The sequence below is a fragment of the Bicyclus anynana genome, chromosome 15 (genome assembly GCF_947172395.1).
Source record: "Bicyclus anynana chromosome 15, ilBicAnyn1.1, whole genome shotgun sequence".
NCBI lineage: Eukaryota > Metazoa > Arthropoda > Insecta > Lepidoptera > Nymphalidae > Bicyclus > Bicyclus anynana.
Window position 1 is genome coordinate 9,055,543 of NC_069097.1, and position 22,870 is coordinate 9,078,412.

Sequence of the window (22,870 nt, forward strand, 5' to 3'; positions counted from 1 at the left end):
CATAATTACGAAAATGCTTAAGTAGCATTTTCATTTACAATCTATGTGTGTGTGACCACCACAATCTATTAAAAATCTTTTATCGTAATTAGATGAAAATTCATACATTTTTAGCTTCCTTACATTAAATGTGACATTTTTTAATATAAGAACTATAAACATAAACGCAGAAATAACAAAGATATTAGTAATTTTGTTTAACGCCCATACGAATCTAACGATCATTAATTGCCTACGACGTCATAAGTTCGTACCATTTTGGTGCGTTTTTCAGGGATCCGCGGCAGCGTGAGATTGTAATCAAGGGCTAACGTAAAGAATAAAAAAAAGCAAACTACGACACTACGTTAGAATTAAAAAAATCCATGTAATGAGCTTAGGTTAAAACTACTTTTATATGTTATACCTACTTATAGGAGACTATCGCGAATTGTCCGCTCTTAGATGTCCTTAACCCCTACTAAACCACAAACTTTACCACAAATATTTAGTATAGGTGAAATTAGAAAAGAGCGTGGAAAAAGTTTTAATAAAAATATACAACCGACTACAAAATTATAAAAATGTTTTTATTAAACTAAAAAGTGAAAAATAACATCGTATGTGCTACCTTCTCAGTTTGCGGTACCAAGTTAGTGATGTATTAATTCAAGCCGTTTAAATCATAAAGATTTAGGATTTTCAGACAGTTCTTTTAGAAAAGTTGTAGTGCTTTAAAGTGGTTAATGGAAAAAATATAAAACGCCCTTACGATTTTTGAAAGTTCCTTTCGATTTCTCCAGGATCCCATCATGACTGACAATTACTATGGGACCATACCCGCTCAAACGAAAAAAGAATTTTTCAAATCGGTTCAGGCGTCTTTTAGTAATCGGTGAACATACATGAAAAAAAAAATCTGACGATAACCTCCTCCTTTTTTTGAAGTCGGTTAAAAATAAAATAGATAACTTTTTACCCCGTGACAATCAATAAAGATACATTTATTGATACGTAACAAAATAACAACGGAAGCTTATTATATCTACTGTGACGGAAGTTAAACACCTACATACATTCAGAAGTTTGCAATACAACATTGATATTGTTACACAATATATGTTTCTGTATAATAAATACGAAATGAAAGACAAAAACTTATTGTAAGACAAATGTGAGAATTTTTTTTTCAAAGAGAAACTAAATCACATTGTTGTGCTGTTAGTAAAATACTTCAAAGCGGAACGGCTAATTGGGAGCTTGTATTTTAGGATGTTATAATTTCTCATTGAAAACATGTTGTATGTACTAGAAAACGCTATAATGTACGAATAGGGTGTATTTCATGGGAGAGACAAATAATAGTAGAAGACCCGAAGAGGAGATTTTGGGATTTACCTTGTACATGCATGTTGTTGAGGGCAAACAATAAAACCGATTTCCGAAAAATATCCAGCATGGATAAGTCAAGTTAAGGTCATGGGAAGCCTCAATAGCTCAACGGTAAGAGTAATCGGACTCATCACCGAAGGGTGGTGGTTCGATCCCCGCCCCGTTGGTCTATTGTCGTACCCACTCCTAGCACAGTCTTTCCCGACTAGTTGGAGGGGAATGGGAATATTGGTCATATTATAAAAAATATGGCAAATATTCTTTTAAAAAAAAAATGGTTTGGTAATAGCTCAAACAGCATGCCATATGACAGTAAGGTGCGGTCGTTAATAGCTAAAAATATGCAATTCAATTATCTGAATATTTTAGCGTAAACTTCTGGTGGTTGCAAATAAAACAGTTGTGTTTCTATTCTCGAGCCATGAGCGCGGTTATTTTTTTTTTATTTTAAAGTAATTAAACACAAATAACTACTAACTAACTAAAACTAAATACTAACAAAAAAATATAAATTCTGTAAGCCGAAATAATAAAACAAATATTTGAAAACCTGTAAATGGACGCTATCCCCACCATAGAAAGCGGAAGTATATTATATAACCGTATTATATTCTTCCATTCAACTACATAATCTACCAAATTTTCATCGAACATCAATTTCCACGATGATCGATGAAAATACTACTTTAACATCATGGGCTCCCCAACTACAATCTAAACTATATTGTTAGAATACTAATTAAATAAAAATGTAACAAAATACTAGCAGGAATTATAAGAATCATGATTACTTCATATTAGGTAGAGATGTGATCCAACAAAAATGAAAAAGGCAGCACATTTGGCGACCGCCACAAAACATCATCATAAACCATCAAAAACCAACCATCTAATGTCTAATTAATTAACATTCACATACCTACGAATGGTATTTGACGTTTAGTTCGCGAAATAATTTAGTTGCCTTCCAATTAGGCACCGCCTTCCCTTATCTCGTCCATGATCTTCGATAAATGTTTCTAATTACGTCAAATTGTTCATCCAAAAGAGAGAAGAATCTAATTGAGGACGTGATCGCATTTTAAGGTACGTATTGACCTTACTAATATAAAATCGACATTGGTGGCAAGGAGTTTGAATCGTGCAGGTGGTTGAATCGTCTGGCTTACACTACACGACATTGGTTCGTAAGAAAATTTTGTTATTTTATAGTATTTTTTTTTATTTTTAAACATATTTTTTGTTAGATTTTAAAGACTTATGCGTCGTAGGATTCGTCCGAATCTATGTACATTAATAAAGTTCCGAGAAGGCTGGTAGTATTGCCACGTTGTACGGCAATTCTCATCTGACCTAAATATAGGCCAGCCTTCTGATCACGGGAAAATATTATTTTATAAAAAAAATCTTTTTAAATAGTTATTTTTATAGACTTAGTATAGTCCAGTTTTTATCCCTTTACTCCCACAAGAATGGGGTCTACGCAGGTGTCACTGCGGGACACAATACAATTTCAACACATATCAGCTTTACGATAATTGAACGCTACTTAACGTCAACATCTCTTGAGGATTCACTGGAACTCGGTTCGGTAGGACTTAGAGGCATTTTCGCGGAAAATAGCATAAACTTTATATAACTATGATTTACTTTTAAACACTATATGTATTAGGGACGCTTTCCCAATCCCGTGGTCATTTAGAAATACCCAAGCCTAAATAGATTACGATGAAATCATATAACTTCTTAAATCCAAAAAACGTAAAATAATTAAATTTATTGACAAAGAAATGTCCAATGTATTAAACAAAGGATTTAGACATTTCATTATTTAGAAAATACGTTTAACTTAAGTGAAATATGTGTTTTTTGTGACAAGACGGGTTTGTTATGATCTTAGGACATCTAAAGAAATTTCCAGTATACAAATATTAGTACATTGATTTCGTTTTAAAATCGCCTTGTGAAAACGTCCAATTTGTCTTCCCCCCAAGACAAGATCCTGTCAAAGAATGTCGATTTGTATAGCTCTATTTTAACTTTTTTAAAGGACAGTCTTTCTACATTTGAAAATCTTAATTGAACCTTTGGATTTATTTATGGCGCCTGCCATTCGATGTCAGCCTTTTTGTTCCATTCGATTTTCCCCGAACTCAGAAGAGTTGGCAGTTATCAGAACCAATACAATGTAATTGGGCTTTCTATTTTGAGAGTTTCAATACTGATCCAGGGTTGTTACTGATGCATAATTATGTCACTTTAGCGGATGCTGATGCAGATTTTTTGTTTTAGACATCAGCGGATCCTGACGCTGATGCTGATTTTATGATATTTTCCTAAAATGTACTATTTTTTTATGATGTTTTATATAAAATTTACATTTTCTTAGCTTCTTTCATTACAATAAAAGATAAAAAAATATTTCTGCAAGTTTTAATTAACCGAAAAAAAAATTATCTATCTCTACTATATAAAAATAAGTCGGGTTTTCCTTCCTGACGCTATAACTCCAGAACGCACGAACCGATTTCCACGGGTTTGCATTCGTTGGAAAGGTCTCGGGCTCCGTGAGGTTTATAGCAAAGAAAATTTAGGAAAAATTTCGACAGAAAAGCGGGAATATCTTTTTTCACATACAGCGCCATCTCTTATACATAGCATGTACTACAAATCAATATTGTAGGGGTAGGGTAGGGGTAGGGGAGGGTAGGGGTAGGGTAAGGGTAGGGTAGGGGTAGTTGAAAGTTTACATCAAGTTTCACGCGGACGAAGTCGCGGGCGTCCGCTAGTATTTACTAAATATTTAACCTAAGTACATATTATCAATACTTTAATTGTATTAAAGGTAAATTGTACTTTAAAAACAATAGTTGAGCTGCTTTTTCAGCTTGTAATCTGTTTCGGGTTCGCTGGGAATACTTGCAGACGGAGGTGACAGGAAGATCAGCATCGGCATCAGTAACGAACAATGCGGATGATAATTCTGATGCTGATGTTTAAAGCTTATACCCCTACCCTACCCCTACCTTTACATGCATACATGTCGAATTGTGTGTTTAGAAACTTCAAAACTTGTATATACATAAATATATACAACAAAATTGTGCATGTGTGCGCTTAGTGGAGTAGCTAAATTCGGCTCTGTTTTTACGGTGATTTTTTAGGCACGTAACATGTCTATAGTGCCAACTAGCCGACGCCCGCGACTTCGTCCGCGTAAAACTCGATATAAATACCCCTATCCTACCCCTACCCCTACCCTACTCCTACCTACCCGTACCCTACTTTTCTGGTTAATTTTTTACACCTTGTGTCCGAAAAACACAAATATCTTACGGAACCCTATTTTTTTTCAAAATAAAATTTAGCCTATGTTACTTGTGGATAATGTAGCTTTCGAATGGTGAATTTTTAAAATCGGTTCAGTAGTTTTTGAGCCTATTCATTATAATCAAACAAACAAACATACAAACAAAGTTTGCCTCTTTATAATATTAGTATAGATAAAATGTCATTGTCTACAGCATTAATTTTGTTATTGTGTAAGCTCAAATTGATTCTCAGAACAATGTTTTGCGGTTTTGCTTTAACTTTGGCGTGTACAACTAATTGGTATGTTGGAACAGGTTTAGAATTAATCCTTGCCGTTGAAGGCTATTGAATTTCACAGCTTCTATATAAAAGCATAATTAGAAGCTTTTAAGTAAAGGATACCTACTACATACACTTTTTGACGGCCTCCGTAGCGCAGTGGTATGTGGATTTACAAGACGGAGGTCCTGGGTTCGAACCCCGGCTGGGCCGATTGAGATTTTTTAATTGGTCCAGGTGTGGCTGGTGGGAAACTTCGGCCGCGGCAAGTTTCCTATTGGCAAAGACGTACTGCCAAGCGATTTAGCGTTCCGGTATGATTTCGTGTAGAAACCAACTGGACTGTAGCAACGTTGTCAAAAGTTATTTGCACTATTTTAAATTATTTAACAAAATGAAACTAATGTATGAAAGAATTTTTGCAGTAAAGATTTCTTTAGGCTGAAACAGAAAGAAATCTTTTCCCAAAACAACACCCTGTATATTTTTTCTTTACCCCGGGTCAGGAGCTCGGGTCACGCAGCTCCCGGGGGAGGCACAGGGTGCGTCATTCATGGCTGAAACTGGGTCACAGCATTCATAGCGCCTGTTTAAAGTTAACTTTGTGGTTTTGTGTTGATCCTCATTAACATAAAAAAATAAAAATAAAAATTATGTTAATGTATGCCTTATTTGTCCAGTGGTTAGTTTATACCGCTTCGGAACATAAAGTCCATAGATCGAGTTTTAGTTTTAGTTATGAAATAAAAGATGATTTTTTTAGAAATTCGCAAGCCGGAAATGGAATGTTACACCCTCGTGCTTCGGCGATCACGATCAGCTGTCAATCCTGCCCATACTTTTAAAATCTGATGATATTTACCTTATCGTAACTTAGTCCACCTTATTTTTATTGAGATTTTGCATGTTTTCTAAATCCGACATTAATTAAATAAACCAAAAATTAAACAAACTAAATGTTACTAAAAACCATTCAGTATTTTCGAATGTAATCATACATATTAAATAGGCATATAAAAAGACTAATGATTTCTTCAAAAGCGTGATAGACGGAATTATGAGTATGAAATATCATAAATAACACATTATTTGTCAAATATTTAAATAGGTATTACCTAAATCCCTACCCTCTTCATCTAGTCGTAAATATTGTAACAGGAGTAGGTAGAACCAGTGGAGTGCAGTCTACCATAATAACCCATTACGAATCTATATTAAAAAGATTTCAATTTGTATGTGCAGTGCCTACCCTTGCCTAAAGAGCTTGTGGACGCCACTGGATTTGACAATCATCGAAAGGGCGAGGCACGATCCTATGAATCCATGGTATGATTTACGTTGAGACTGTCCTTGAAGCTCCAACATGAATTACATGGTAAATATTACCATGTAATCAGTGTCTAATAGTTAATTTACTATATTTGTAGTGCACTATAGGCATATCACGAACGGCGGAGGGAAAACATCGTGAGTAAACCTGCATACCTGAGAATTTTCTTCTCTACGTGTGATAAGTCTGCCAATTCGCATTGGGCCAGCGCGCGTGGTGGACTAAGGACTAACCCCATCACATTCTGAGAGAAGACTCGCGCTTATTAGTGAGCCGAATATGAGTTGTTCATAGTGCACTAATCGACGTCCCCGGTTTTACCCGCATAGTACCGTGATATTACAGGAATAAAATATAGATCATGACATTCACAAATAACGTAGTTTTCTAGTGGTGAAAATTTTTTTAAAATCGATTGAGTAGTTCCAGAGATTACCTCCTACAAAACCTTTTGCCTCCGTGGCGCAGTGGTATGCGCGGTGAATTTACAAGACGGAGGTCCTGGGTTCGATCCCCGGCTGGGCAGATTGAGATTTTCTAAATTTGTCCAGGTCTGGCTGGTGGGAGGCTTCGGCCGTGGCTAGTTACCACCCTACCGACAAAGACGTACCGCCAAGCGATTTAGCGTTCCGGTACGATGCCGTGTAGAAACCGAAAGGGGTGTGGATTTTCACCCACTTCCTAACAAGATAGCCCGCTTCCAGCTTAGACTGCATCATCACTTACCATCAGGTGAGATTGTAGTCAAGGGTTAACTTGTAAAGAATAAAAAAAAAAAAAAAAAACCAGAAACTTTACCCCTTTAGTAAAGTACAGTACACTGAAAATTTTATTGAATGCATAATACCGTAGGCGGTGAACTAAAAATCATTCATCGCGCGGAATTGGGTCATGAGTATTGGTCATGACATAAATGCACGCGACACCGACCTGATAAAACGGTTTAAGTTCTTCCTTCTGTATTTACGGATACCGTTTTAAAAATATAATTTTAGTTTGTATTTTTTATTTATTTATTTGACAGAATCAAAACCGGGAGCCGCAGCAGAAAAAGCTGAAACCGGTAAGTGGATCAAGTATGACTCTCTGACAGAGTTACATATTTGTACCTTTTGCCGTGGAGACCCCTTGGGCCATGGGGTCGCAGTGCCAAAAAAATTACCGAATAATTCACCGCGGCTAGTTGCCTCAACTGGTGACAGAAGGGCTGGCTCATATTTTGCGCAAAGGATCAGCCTGGCTGTCCATCGCGGAAATGCAGCCAGTATTCTTGCCACCATTCCACGTGGGTATGATTTTTATAGTTATTAGGATAAGTTAGCTTAAGTTCCTTATTGTATTCTTTCTCAATAGTTTGTATTTTATATTTAATCTTAGAAATTGTAGGAAAGTTCATTATTTCATCAATTCACAACACGAGTTGTTCACGATTAAAATTTAATAAATTATAATTTTAAAAATTTTAAAAATTCGTTTGCCAATACAGAGCTATAGCTTATATTACTTTATACACGGACTAGCGGACGCCCGCGACTGCGTCCGCGTGAAAATCTATGTAAACATTCATCCCTTATTTCACTCTCTCCTATTTATATTTTTGCGTGTTTTTTATAACCCAATAACCATTCAGCAAAAATATAACTCAAAACAATTTGTACAAAAAAAAAACCTTCAACCCCTTCAAATCTTGAATTATACATTATTTTTAGTATTTTTTTTTTTTGGAGTGCAATACCAATCTTTAAAAATGTAACTTAAAAAAATCATGAACTTCCCTTACCAACTTTGAACCCGTATTACACGCCCTTCTGATTTGATTTTCGCGGCAAAAAGTATCCTATCCTCCTTCGTATTATGGTCTAATCGTGCCAAATTTCATTTTAATTCATTCAGTAGTTTCAGCGTGATACCTGGTCGACACAATTACGGACAAACAGACAGACGGACAAAAAATAAAAAAGAATTTTAGCTTCGTTATCGATTACATAATGCCCTCCAACAAAAAATTTAAAAATATCTTCAATGTACCTACAGAATTTCACCTGTTCAATTTTATTATAAGTATAGATAGATTCCCACGGGAACGGGAACTACGGGAGTAAAACCGCGGGCTGTCCACTAGTTAGTTACAATATTCATTAAAAATAAATACAAACTTATTTTGCAGTAAGTATAATTATTATTAGATTTCAGGTATAATCTAAGTAGTTATAATAATTCGATGATCACCGCAATACCTACACGTGTATGTTATTTGTTCCAATAACCTATAAATAGTGCTCATTGGTTTTCCGTTCAATGTTTATAATTATTAACAATTAACAAAATTACACGAGTCGAAAACGTGTCAATTCTATAAATGAACGAGATAATTCATTATATAATAGGGTTATATAATGAATTGTAAACATTTTAGGTGTAATTTTAACTATGTGTGTTTATCTAATAATAGATATGTAACTTAAATAATTATATAGTAGAACTTATAGTACGTATTATCTATACTAATGTTATAAAGCTGAAAAATTTGTTTGCTTGTTTGCTTGAACGGGCTAATCTCAGGAACTACTGGTGCGATTTAAAAAAATATTTCAGTGTTAGATAGCCCATTTATTAAGGAAGGCTATAGGCTATATATTATCCGCGTATTTCTACGGGAACAGGAACCACGCGGGTGACTAACTGGCTACTTTCCGCCGATGTTCAAGGGTTTGGAGTGGTGACGATGGTGAAGCTTGAAGTGATAATAAAGCTAATGTATAGCGGTACCGATGCTTAACGTGCTCTCCAAGGCACGAGCGTAGCACCAACATTTAAAATGTAATACGATAAATATTGTCAGTTACCCCAGTAAGTAAAACACGTGTCTATTTCCTCGCTGGTTGACGGCTTCATGAGCTCTCCTAGGCTCGAGTGTAGCATCACATTGCCCACTATACATTTAAAAATTTAATACGATAAATATTGTCAGTTACCCCAGTAAGTAAAACACGTGTCTATTTCCTCGCTGGTTGACGGCTTCATGAGCTCTCCTAGGCACGGGGGGTAGCACCACCATCCCTAGTCTACATTTCAAAAATGTAATATGATAAATATTGTCAGTTACTCCAGTAATTAAAACACGTGTCTATTTCCTCGCGGGTTGACGGCTTCATGAGCTCTCCTAGGCACGGGGTGTAGCATCACATTGCCCACTATACATTTTAAAAATATAATACGATAAATATTGTCAGTTACCCCAGTAAGTAAAACACGTGTCTATTTCCTCGCTGGTTGACGGCTTCATGCCATCTCCTAGGCATAGAGTGAAGCACCACATTCCCCACTCTACATTTTAAAAATATAATACGATAGAAATTGTCAGTTACCCCAGTAAGTGAAACGCGTGTACTATATATTTCCTCGCGGGTTGACGGCTTCATGAGCTCTCCTAGGCTCGAGTGTAGCATCCCATTGCCCACTATACATTTTAAAAATATAATACGATAAATATTGTCAGTTACCCCAGTAAGAAAAACACGTGGCTATTTCCTCGCTGGTTGACGGCTTCATACCCTCTCCTAGGCATAGAGTGTAGCACCATATTCCCCACTCAACATTTTAAACATGTAATACGATAAATATTGTCAGTTACCCCAGTAAGTAAAACACGTGTCTATTTCCTCGCGGGTTGACGGCTTCATGAGCTCTCCTAGGCTCGGGGGTAACACCACAATCCCTAGTCTACATTTAAAAAAATGTAATACTATAAATATTGTCAGTTACCCCAGTAAATAAAACACGTGTCTATTTCCTCGCGGGTTGACGGCTTCATGAGCTCTCCTAGGCACGGGGGTAACACCACAATCCCTAGTCTACATTTTAAAAATGTAATACGATAAATATTGTCAGTTACCCCAGTAAGTAAAACACGTGTCTATTTCCTCGCGGGTTGACGGCTTCATGAGCTCTCCTAGGCACGGGGGCTAGCACCACAATCCCTAGTCTACATATTAAAAAATGAATTACGATAAATATTGTCAGTTACCCCAGTAAGTAAAACACGTGTCTATTTCCTCGCGGGTTGACGGCTTCATGAGCTCTCCTAGGCACGGGGGGTAGCACCACAATCCCTAGTCTACATTTTAAAAAATGTAATACGATAAATATTGTCAGTTACCCCAGTAAGTGAAACGCGTGGACTATTTGCACGCCGTGAAATAGGTCAGGCCATGTCTTTGGCTGGATGCAGCTGGCCGGGTGACCTACATCCGTGGCACAAGGGCACACTTCCCCACTTACATTACAACCCGGGTACATTGAATTAGACTATACGCACAATACTTTTTTTTTTAATTCTCTACAAGTTAGCCCTTGACTACAATCTCACCTGATCGTAAGTGATGATGCAATCTAAGGTGGAAGCGGACTAACTTGTTAGGAGGAGGATGAAAATCCACACTCCTTTCGGTTTCTACACGACATCGTACCGGAACGCTAAATCGCTTGGCGATACGTCTTTGTCGGTAGGGTGGTAACTAGCCACGGCTGAAGCCTCCCACAGCCAGACCTGGACCAATTAAGAAAACCTCAATCGGCCCAGCCGGGGCTCGAACCCAGGACCTCCGTCTTGATAAACCACCGCGCATACCACTGCGCAACGGAGGCCGTCCATACATAATAAAAAAACATATTTTTCTTGTAATTTTCATAATTATTTTTTAATTAGTGTGTAATTATTATTTTATTTCTCTCATTTTCATAATTAAAAATTAATAACAATTTTTAATTATAAAAATAAGAGAAAAAATATTTTTATTTAAACGTTAATGTTCTGATGATAATAATCCTTTCGTTTTTGCTTGGATTCAAGGGTCAGTTAAATCACTTAGTCCTTGAGATTTCGAGTATTGTTTTTTTATTCCTAACAATTTAGCCCTTGACTACAATCTCACCTAATGAAGTAATTGTGCAATCTAAGATGGAAGCGGGCTAACTTGTTAGGAGAAGGATGAAAATCCACACATTCGGTTACACGGCATCGTACCGGAACGATAAATCGCTTGTCAACCACGACCACGACGACGAACTAGCCACGACCGAAACCTCCCAACAGCCAAATATTGTGAATGTGAACTCCTAAAGTTCTGACCACCACTGACAAGATAGGGCCAAAATCCTTGACCTAAATACCGAATGTTTTAGAACTCTCAGTATCTATAATTTTTTTTAAACACGTTTGGTGATAAAATAAAAAAAAATAGTAGTTAAATAAATGAGAGATGTAAATACCTAAAGTGTATATACCTAAGATTAGGTAACATAAATCCCTGAAAACACATACCTACTTATGTATATAATTATTAGGTACTTAATTGTATTGTAAAACTATATCAATGGAGTAGTTTATTAATAAATAGTAGTGATGCGCCGACTAGTTGCCGACTAGTCGGTAAAGCCGACTAATCGGCAAAGTCGCCGACTAGTCGGTAAAGCCGATTAGTCGGCAAAAAGCGCCGACGATTCGGCTTATTATTTTGTATTTATTTCCCAATAATATTATGTATTGAGTAAGAAAACACATCTTATCTAAAGATTTTCTTTTTGTCATGATTAAATTTTAAATCAACTCTTTAACTTCCATGAACAAGAACAATATATTTGTACAAAAAAAATATTTTCATTTCACTTGCTTGAAAAAATAAAGTTTACATTAAATGTATTGTTTAGGAATACGGAGATATTATATAGCCTTCCTCGATAAATGGGCAATCTAACACTGAAAGAATTTTTCGGTAGTTCCTGAGCGTGTTCAACCAAACAAACAAACTCTTCAGCCTTATAATATTAGTATAGATAATACATTTTTCCCTCGGAGCTTCAAACCATTTTCTCAATATTTTCCTTTAGCATCATCGCAGCAGCAAAAGATTAAGTTCACAGTCTATGTACTTCAAAGATTTACTTAATAATTTTGTATGTAACTTCATTTACGTTTTAACAACTAGTTCGTACTTTCTCTGCTTTTTAGGATTCCGTATTAAATTTTTAAAGAATCTTTCTGTCTGTACTACAAAGCTCTAATTTAGCATAATATTTGCTTACAATAATTTAACAAAGTTACTTACGAGTACCTCGCCTTCAATCTTCATGTTTAAGACAAAAACCCTCAGACCAATTATAGAAGGACCTGTATCGCACTCATAGTCATGAACAAAATTGTCTGTCATTTTCTGAGGAAAACGAGCTTAGATTTTGTATATATCTTATACTAAACTAGAAGTTTTTGCCCATTTTTTTACACAATTCAATTACACAAAAGGTATTTTTACGGAGCTCTTTAACCGACGAACACGATTACAACTATTTAACATCGATTCTATAGAGACAGTTTTTATAATCGCATTAGATCGTTGATCATATACTTTGACAGAAAAATAACATCTAGCGAGGCAGGTCCTATACAATAATTGGTCTGAGCAAAAACCACAAAAAGCTTTTGTATTCTACTTGCAATAATTTATAGGTGACAAAAAGCTTTACTATTATTAGAACATATTATCACAAAAAATATTCTACGACTAATAAAATACACGAATGTTGTAAAAACTACTACTTAACAACTAATCCACTCGTACTACCTACCTGTTAGATTTATAACGATAATAAAGAAGCTTTTCTTTAGTAAAACGTATATTAAACTGGTAATATATTTTTTAATAAAAACTTCGTCCATATACAGAGCTATTACTGAATCTGCTTTAAGGTTGTAATCATACTCGTATATCCGGATAAAATAAAAAATAAACATTTTGATCGATGGAAAAATGTTGCATAAAACAGACGCTATCGTGATTCTTAGAATTTATTCACTAAACAAGTTATGAAGCTCAGCCTACATGTGTGAGAGTAAGTAAGTGCTTCACACATGCGGCTGGTGCAGCGACAACATGTTACGAGTGTAGTGCAAGAGATGGTGGTAACATTTCATATATATTTTAAATAATATTTGGCATATCTTTTAAATATGAGCAATATTCGCTCCAACTAGTCGGAAAAGATTAGGAGTGGGTACGACAACAGTCCAGTGGGACGGAGATCGAACCACCACCCCTATTGAGGCTATTGTCTTTATACAATAAAGTTCAAAGGGGGAAAAAGAGGTCCCCAATTATTTAAGTCACCTCTAGGCTACAATGCGCGAACTGACATCTCGAAATGAAAAAAAAAATCTTGAAAAAGACAGCCACCATATAGCAGACAGCATTTGATTGTTGTAAGTTTCATTAACTACCAAATAATATATACTTTCAAATTTTTTTTTCAACACTTGAAATGAAATGAAATTAAATGAAATTTATTGTTACAATAAGTACTTTTACAATGGTGCTGAGGACCCTGAATTCAGTTTATCACTACATAGTATAAAACAAAGTTGATTTCTCTGCCCTTAAGTATTCTTAAATCATTAAAACTACACAACGGATTTTGATGCGGTTTTTTAATAGATACAGTGATTGAAGAGGAAGGTTTATATGTATAATAACATCTGTGGTGCCCACGGGATTTGTGAAAAGCTAAAATCCACGCGGACGAAGTGGCGGGCGTCCGCTAGTTTAAAATAAATAAAAGCATGCTAGCACACTATTTGTATTCAAACCGTTTTCGAGTTTCAGTGACACTAACAAACATCGTTTCATTGTTGTGTGTAAGATTACAACGATCTCTTAGCGTAGACGCGGAGAGTACACGCGTCGAAGCCTGGCCACAACAGAAGTGTGCGCGCACACAGCCACAGCTAGCGCGCGTGTGTGCTATGTGTACACGTAGCGTAGGCGGAACGTACACAGAGCTTTCACGGCGCAGCCTTGGCCGCGGACACGTGCGTCACTAGAGCTGCCCCGCGGCCCTACGATGCTTTTTACGATGGTCGCTTTTTCTTACGGGCTACGGCGTCACTTGCGTCTAAACTTGTTGCATTTGTAGGTAATGTAACAAAGGCAATAAGTTTAATATTATAAATTATAAACGATTTTGATTATGACGTCACTTGTGTCTAAACTTGTTGCATATGTAGATAATGGAACAAAGTTTAATATTATTAATACGAATGTCAGTTTGTTAGCTGTCACGCGGCTCTACGATGCTTTTTACGATGGTCGCTTTTGCTCGAAGCTAACTAAACTTGTTGCATTTATAGGTAATGTAACAAAGACAATAAGTATAATATTATAACTTTAAAAGTGAGTTTGTTAGCAGCCCCGCGGCCCTACGATGCTTTTTACGATGGTCGCTTGTGCTTAAGGCCTCACTAACTAAACTAAACTTGATGCATTTGTAGGTAATCTAACAAGGGCAATAAGTTTAATTTTATAACATTAAAAGTGAGTTTAGCTTCGCCGCAGGCCTACGATGCTTTTTACGATGGTCGCTTTTGCTTACGGTGTCACTTACGTCGAAACTTGTTACATTTGTAGGTAATGTAACAAAGGCAATAAGTTTAATATTATAACTTTAAAAGTGAGTTTGTTAGCAGCCCCGTAGCCCTGTGATGCTTTTTACGATGGTCGGTTTTGTTTACGGTAACGGTTTAGACACAAGTGACAACTAAACTTGTTGCATTTGTAGATAAAGGAACAAAGTTTAATATTATTAAATCAAATGTCAGTATGATACCCCACGGCCCTACGATGCTTTTAATGATGTCCGCTTTTGCTCGCGGCGTCACTTTTGTAAACAAACCCAAAAATATAAGCGCGTGTGTTCGAAACAACCACAATATTCGCCACAATGTTGGCCTTTGTGCAAAGATAAAAATAATACAATCGAAAAAAACATCGATAACTTTAACATTGTTGTGTACCGCACACCACTACGGGGTAGGGGGAGGGTAGTCCACCCCCCTCTATCAGCTGAGCGGCACGTGTACTATCCAGTACTACCGTCTAGTGTAGATGTGGACTCTAACACGTTATACAATATACACGCTGTACGTGTAACGTGTATATGTATACGTATTGTAAACACGGCTCTCTCTACATTTACTTTGTTACCAATGTATTTAGGTACCAACTATATATACAAGCAAACAGTCCTCGATATATTCAAGATCTATATAGATAGCTATCTCTGTATATAGACGGTGGATAAATATAGTTGTTTAACCGATACAACCAAGCTTCAATACAATGAGTCGTATGAACTGAAACTAACCGCCTCCGTGGCGCAGTACTAATATGTGGACATACGTGGACATTTGACGGCCTCCGTGGTATGCGCGGTGGATTTAATGACGGAGGTCCTGGGTTCGTTCCCCGGCTGGGCGGATTGAGGTTTTCTTAATTGGTCCAGGTCTAGCTGGTGGGAGGCTTAGGCCGTGTTACCACCCTACCGACAAAGACGTACCGCCAAGCGATTTAGCGCTCCGGTACGATGTCGTGTAAAAACTGAAAGGAGTGTGGATTTTCATCCTCCTCCTAACAAGTTAGCCCGCTTCCATCTGAGACTGCGTCATCACTTATCATCAGGTAAGATTGTAGTCAAGGGCTAACTTGTAAAGAATAAAAAAAAGAACTAAACTGATGATTTTAAACTAAAGTGGTTGAAGGTTTTTTATACTCAGTAATAGTTAATGGTCATATCCACTGGACTGGGCTTCACGGTCATCAATGATATCTGCTTAAATAACTTTCATTGTTTATGAAATTAAGACAATTATCCACATTTGTCCGCCGCAGTTTTGATGCGCTAGTGCCCTATCTCTAGTATTAAATATCTTTGGCTACAATGGGTAAATAAATTAATTATCACGTGTCTCTAACGGTAAAGGATAAACATCGTGAGGAAACCTGCATACCTGAGAATTGTCTTAATTCTCGTAGTATGTGAGGTCTGCCAATTCGCATTATGCCAGCATGGTGGACTATATTCCTAACCCCTCTCATTCTGTAAGGAGACTCGTGCTCAACAGTGGGTGAGTAGTTAATAATGTAATAAGATGCTCAGTGGAAAAACAGTATGCCAGAGATGTAAATACCTGCCTACGCAGGGCATAGCTATACTCAGGCACTGCACAAGATATTTAATTAGGGTAGGCATTATAGGCACGTATAAATTGAAAAAATCAGCCTCCCTAGCCAAGTGGCATGTCGATTCTCTTTCTACGATCGCTAACGTTTCGAATACTATAGAGATGTAGGTATGGGAATGACACTTGCTACCGACAGGTCACGTGATCAAGATCTGTCATTCCCATTTTTCTTCAGTTTTCGAAGCGTTATCGATCGTAGAAAGAGAATCGACGTGCCACTTGGTGAGGGGGGGGGGGAGGGGGGCCAGTTTGTATCTATGAAGTACACGTCACTGCAAACGCAGGGAACACGATTGGACATGCTCCTCGCGAATGTGACCTTGTTACGCTAACAAGGCGTGAAGTCTGATTTACCTGTAATTTGACCGATAGCCACACCCTTCTACAATCCTCTTATTTTCTTGCTCCTATTATTATTATTATGCTAAGTAAACAATTGTTTTTTTTTTTAATAAATAACAAATATACTTAAACAATACACATCACTAAAGTAAGCATACAGAGTAGCTTGCGTTATGGGTGCTAAGATAGTTGATATTATAATATTAATATACAATTATATACTACATATGTATAAATACTTGTATAATGTATAAATACAAACAGACACTGAAAACACCCATGCTCATCACACAAATATTTTCTAGTTGTGGGAATCGAACCCACGGCCGTGGATGCAGAAAGCAGGGTCACTACCCACTGCGCCACGTCATTTCATCATCATATCAGCCGATAGACGTCCACTGCAGGACATACGCCATTAGTAGGGACTTCTAAACATCACGATCCTGAGTCGTCTGCATCCAGCGAATCCCTGCGACTCGCTTGATGTCGTCAGTTCACCTGGTGGGGGGTCGACCAACACTGCGCTTTCTAGTGCGGTTCCAAGGTGCTGGAATTGTTTTCTTTAATGGTAAATAATTGAGCTATTTCCGCACTAGTGCTAGAAATGAGAACTTTAACTTACATATTATATTGATAACATAAAGTAAAATTACAAGTATCTACGTAATACACGAATACTAATTTTAAAATACAAACAATACATATAAGTACGTAGGTACAATTTCCTGTTCGAGTAATGTTATGTCGGCCATTAAAATACATTGTATTTATAATGAAAGAAAACAAGAAACAATGCTCCACTATTATTCATTCTCTTACAGATTCGGCCGTCACTTTGTTTTGTGTTGGGATCGATACGATCCGCGCGCGCGCATGAATGCATTCGCGGTGTGTCGGGTGCCCCATATGGCCGGGGGTATGCCTTTTATGGCTCACGTAAGTGGCCACTCACCCACCGCTGAACGAGCCAGCAATATCAATGAACTGCCCATCAATAAAACATGTGGCACTAAGCCAGGAAAGGAAACGGCGAAATGAGAAAAAGAAATATTTCAAAAAGGCATGCAATGCGTACACTCGATTGCGATTCTTTGTGCCATTGGAAAGCATTGAATGTAAAGCTTCGCGTACACGTCATGAATTATTCGAGAGGGTATTAGCTTTTTTTTTTAAATCCCCCTTTCCGTTTATCACGAGCCATATTCGTCGTGATTGATTTGATGTTACATAACTCGTGTTGCTATGCCGGACCGGACGTTCTGAAAGGCAAAAAGTTTGCGTTTCATTGAACGGAGCGGTACGCGAGGTTCCTGACACGTCCAACCTCTGAACTTGTTGCGAGATAGGCTTTATCGATGGGTACGTGAAGCCGGATTAAATAACAAGCACAAAAAGAGGTCCGTGGGAAGAGGTTTGTCGGCCCGGTCGTGAGCGCATTCCGTGCCTCAAAATCGTAAACAATAAAACCCAGCCAGCTTATTAAAATATTAATTGCATTGCAAATTAACCGCAAACTGATTTGCGTTTTGACTCACTGTTTATGTTTACATAGTGTTTAATCTTTTGTGTTTATATCACCTATTTCCTAATAGGTAACTGAACAGCTGATGTCACTTAAATAAATAGAATAGAACAGAATTATACATTACACACACAATACAAACGAGTTTAAGTGTATCATATATGGTACTATTTTACAAATCAATGGCCGATTTTGCTACGCACGATCTGTTCCGGAAGATAATAAGTGTTTCTCAGATAAATACATCGCTTTATTAAAAATTGGAATTATTTAATGCTCTACTAAGTTAAGCTGAACTTTAGGCAATCACTAAATGTCATATTTAATTGAAAATATAGACCAGTAATCCATGTGAGAGTCACTAATCTCCTCTCAAAATTTCTCTTTCTTAAACAGATTTTTCAATACAACTACTTAAACTAAACTTTTCAAAAAGCTCAACTAATACCTAGGTATAGTATGTGTTAATTAAAACTTTTATCCTAATATATACACGTATAAGATGGTATAGTATTTATATTCATCGGGTACATCCTCAGACTAATTACATATGGACCTGCCTCACTAGACGTTACTTTTATGTCAAAGTATATGATCAACAATCTAATACGATTATAAAAACTGTATCTTTAAAATCAATGTTTCATATTTGTAATCGTGTTCGGTTAAAGAGCTCCGTAAAAATACCTGTTTTTCTAGTTGAATGGTGTAAAAAACAGTCAACAATTTCTAGTTTAGTGTACCTAATCTAGGCTCTTTTTCCTTACAAAAAGAGAGACAATGTTGTTCGTGAATTTGAGTGCGATCCTTACGTAATTAGTCTGAGGGTACATCGCACGAATCGGTCCGGCGCAGTGCCCACGGGCCCCTAACGAAGCAGGTTTAAGCAGCTGCATTCCAGCCGGACATTTTCTGGGAACACACTTTTTTAAGGTGATGGAATGTCAGTTTTTAGAGCCGGTGCGTATGATTTTTCATTGAAATTAAAAAGAAAACGCAATACGTTCGCGGAGCGGTAAGCCCTCATTCACACAAGAGTTTTTTTAACGGACGTTAAAAAAGCGTTCAAATATAGTATGAGGTTAAATGAAGGTCTATATCCAACGACCAAAATTGAAAATGCAACACTGCTCAAAAATAAGCGCTGTGTTTTAAAAACGCTGTCGTGTGAACATACTCTGTACTATAGAGTACTAGAGACTACTACTACTACTATTTATTATTATTACTAGAGCCTCAATAGCTCAGCGGTAAGAGCGGTCGGCCTCATCACCGAGGGATTCGATCCCCGCCCGTTGGTCTATTGGCTTACCCACTCCTAATACAGTCTTTTCCGTCTAGTTGGAGGGGAATGGGAATATTGGTCATATTTAAAAGATATGGCAAATATTCTTTAAAAAAAATACTTGGGAATACATTGTTTTATTTGAACGCTTTTTTAACGTCCGTTAAAAAAACTCTCGTGCGAATGGGGGCTAATAAAAGCAACTCAGCATGCCGCCCGCGTCTGTGCTCCTCTTTTTGTCGTCTGCAATCCTCGGCCAGTTTTATTATAACTTGGCAAATGCACGTTCATCTAAGGATGGACAGATAGTTTTATATGGCGCGAGCGGTGGCCTGTGTGAATGTATGCTGCTCAATTTCGGCTATATTAGGATAGCGGCTCTCTTTTGAGAACAAATTGTAATTGGTTAGTGAAAAGTTTGAATTTTAAATTTTTTTTGGAGTTCGTTGCAGTCAATCCATGTGTCATTTTACCAAACGTAGAATGGTCCAAATGTTTGAAAATATTGTACAAAAGATATATGGGATTAGAATAATTATAGCGCCATCTAACATTAATTAGAGTAACTAATTAGATAGCAATACCTGTTAGAAACGTCAAAGAGTACGAGTCGTTTGTCTGACAGTTATTTGTCTGTGGACATCTGTCAGTTGACGATCTCTGAGAAAGCGTTAATAATAGTCTCAGGTTAATTCAGTAATGTAGGTAATGATTGAGTCAGTTATTGTCCGGTCATAGCATGGTCAGTTACTTGGCTGGGAGGCAACACGAGCGGAGAAGGGGAGCGGTAATAAGTTTTAAATGGATCCCTTAAACCTACTACCATCGGTCGCAAGTCCGATATCCGCTTGTGTTTGACTCCCTGCCATACGACAGTTTATTCTGGTTTCTATCTGACTACTGTCAGATGAAAACCAAACTAAGCCTAATTGAAATAAATGAATTGTGATTTTTTTTTGGTATTTTTTGAATATACTTCATATGCTAGTAACACATAGCCATGTGGTATATTTAGATAGGCTTTACATGAATCCGATAACGATGTAATTCTGGTCTGGATCGAAAATTTTTGTTCCTTTTTGTAGCCTTGGCTGCGTAAATTTCCCATGGGAGGCGTAGAAGCCTGTCGCTACGTCACGCGAAGCTCGGAACGCACCGTTGGGTAATGGGTAATGGGTTGCCGTGAGAACTCTCATATGGGACCATTACCCGAATATTTAAGCTCTACTAACGTATATTATAATATTATACCCGTAAATTAACATGCTATTTTCAATGTATTTAATTTGTCTTCATTAACCTAAGTATATGTAAATTAGTTTTCAACTGACTCTTTAATATATTCACATTGTAGTAAGTAAGAAGGTAAAAGCGACATTCCAATGTAATAAATATATCACACTAATATTATAAAGACTAAAGTTTGTGTGTATGTTTGTTTCTCCTTTGCACTGTCTCTAATGATGCGATTTGGCTGAAATTTAGAATGAAAATAGATTTTACTCTAAATTATATATAACATTTGCTACTTTTTATCCTGGAAAAATTCATGGTTTAATAAATTCCACGCGGACGAAGTCGCAGGCATCCGCTAGATTAAATAAATAAACAAAACAGAAAGAAAATAAAAAAAAAATATTTTTTTTTTATTTTGAAGAAATGATCACAATATTAAATTCTAAAATATAATTATAATGGCTTAACCAGAGTAAGCCATTATAATTATATTAGTAACCATGAATTTTATAAAAGACGAAGCAAAGGTCGAAAACGACACTTTGCAATTGCACGTTGTAGAGTCAACATCTCCTGAGGATGCTCCGGTTTCGGGGTGAAACGTACGTAGAGAGTATTTTGTCGGACCTGGGTGACGTTGTCGCATGGGTTCGCCGAATTTTCGCTGATGATAGCAAAATAAATAAATCATTATATAATCATGATGAACTTCCGCAAAGTAACGCCTGCTTCTATCCAATAATTATTATTATTTATTTATATATTGCTCTAAAAAGTGAGGGAAAATAAGCAATATTTAGAACTAGCTGACGCCGCGCGGTTTCACCCTCGTGGTTCCCGTCCCCGTAGGAATTTGGCGTAGAAATAACATAGCCTTCCTCGATAAATGGGCTATCTAACACTGAAAGAATTTTTCAAATCGGAGCAGTAGTTCCTGAGATTAGCGCGTTCAAACAAACAAACAAACAAACAAACAAACTCTTCAGTTTATAATATTAGTATAGATAGAGCAGAAACCATGTGATAGACAGAAACACTTCATTAAGAGAAAGTTTGAATTTTTTTAAAGGATTATAAATAAAGGTTTGTACCGTGGTGGTTTTGGAAAGTATAGAAGGTTGCAAGTTTCTAGCAGGTCCAGCCAGTCCAGGTTCCAGCAGGACGTAACATACCAAATTCACTTTGACGTATGTTAGTGAACATACCAAATTCTTAAGTCACGTGAATATTATCATTATTTATATTGTGCATTAAATAAATAATCACGTATTCACTATTTATTTAATGCTAACTGATCAAAATTCAGAATATAGGTAAAAATCACATTCGATGCATATTGACAACCCTTCTTTGATATCATACCTACTCATAGTAAAAGTAGGTGACTTTTCCCGGTTGAATTCATTCTTCATCTAAAATGTTTAATTTGACTCAGCTCAGTTCGTTTAAAATAAACTTTCATAGATAAAAGGAAAAAATGTAAAATAAACATTCATAGATAAATCGTTCTAGCACATAATTTAAATAATGTCGTAGCTTTGTTGTAATCTACGAGCTTAATTTAAATAAATCACTAGCTTTAAGCTCAAGAAATCAAAGCGAGTTCGTTTTAATTAGTCTTAATTAGAATTAATAAAGTTTTCCCTGTTTTCCTCCTGCAAGCGACATCTAAAGCTAAGTTACACGAGGCGAGTTTCTAGATTGCAAATCTGTACTTATACAGGACTCGTAGTGAGTAAGTAAAGATTTTGTTTCCAAAAATTTGTCGTTTGTGTTCTTCGCCTTTCATTGCGAATTCTAAAAATAACAAAAATATTTTTAGAGAAATGAAAAATTAAAAAATAATTCTTAATCGAAATCATAGTTACAGAAAAAAAATATGAAAAATCTTTTATATTATAATATATTAAAGTCAACAAAAATAATTAAAATTCACAGTTGTTAATAGATTTTTATTTGTGTTTTTTGTTGAAATAATTGTGCATTTTATAATGTAGACACTTCTATCTTCTATATTCTATGAAACTGTCAATCAAATTGAAATTGAACCAGACAACTGATTTTATTATTTAACTAGCGCCCGCGACTTCATCCGCGTGGAATTCAGTTTTTACAAATCGC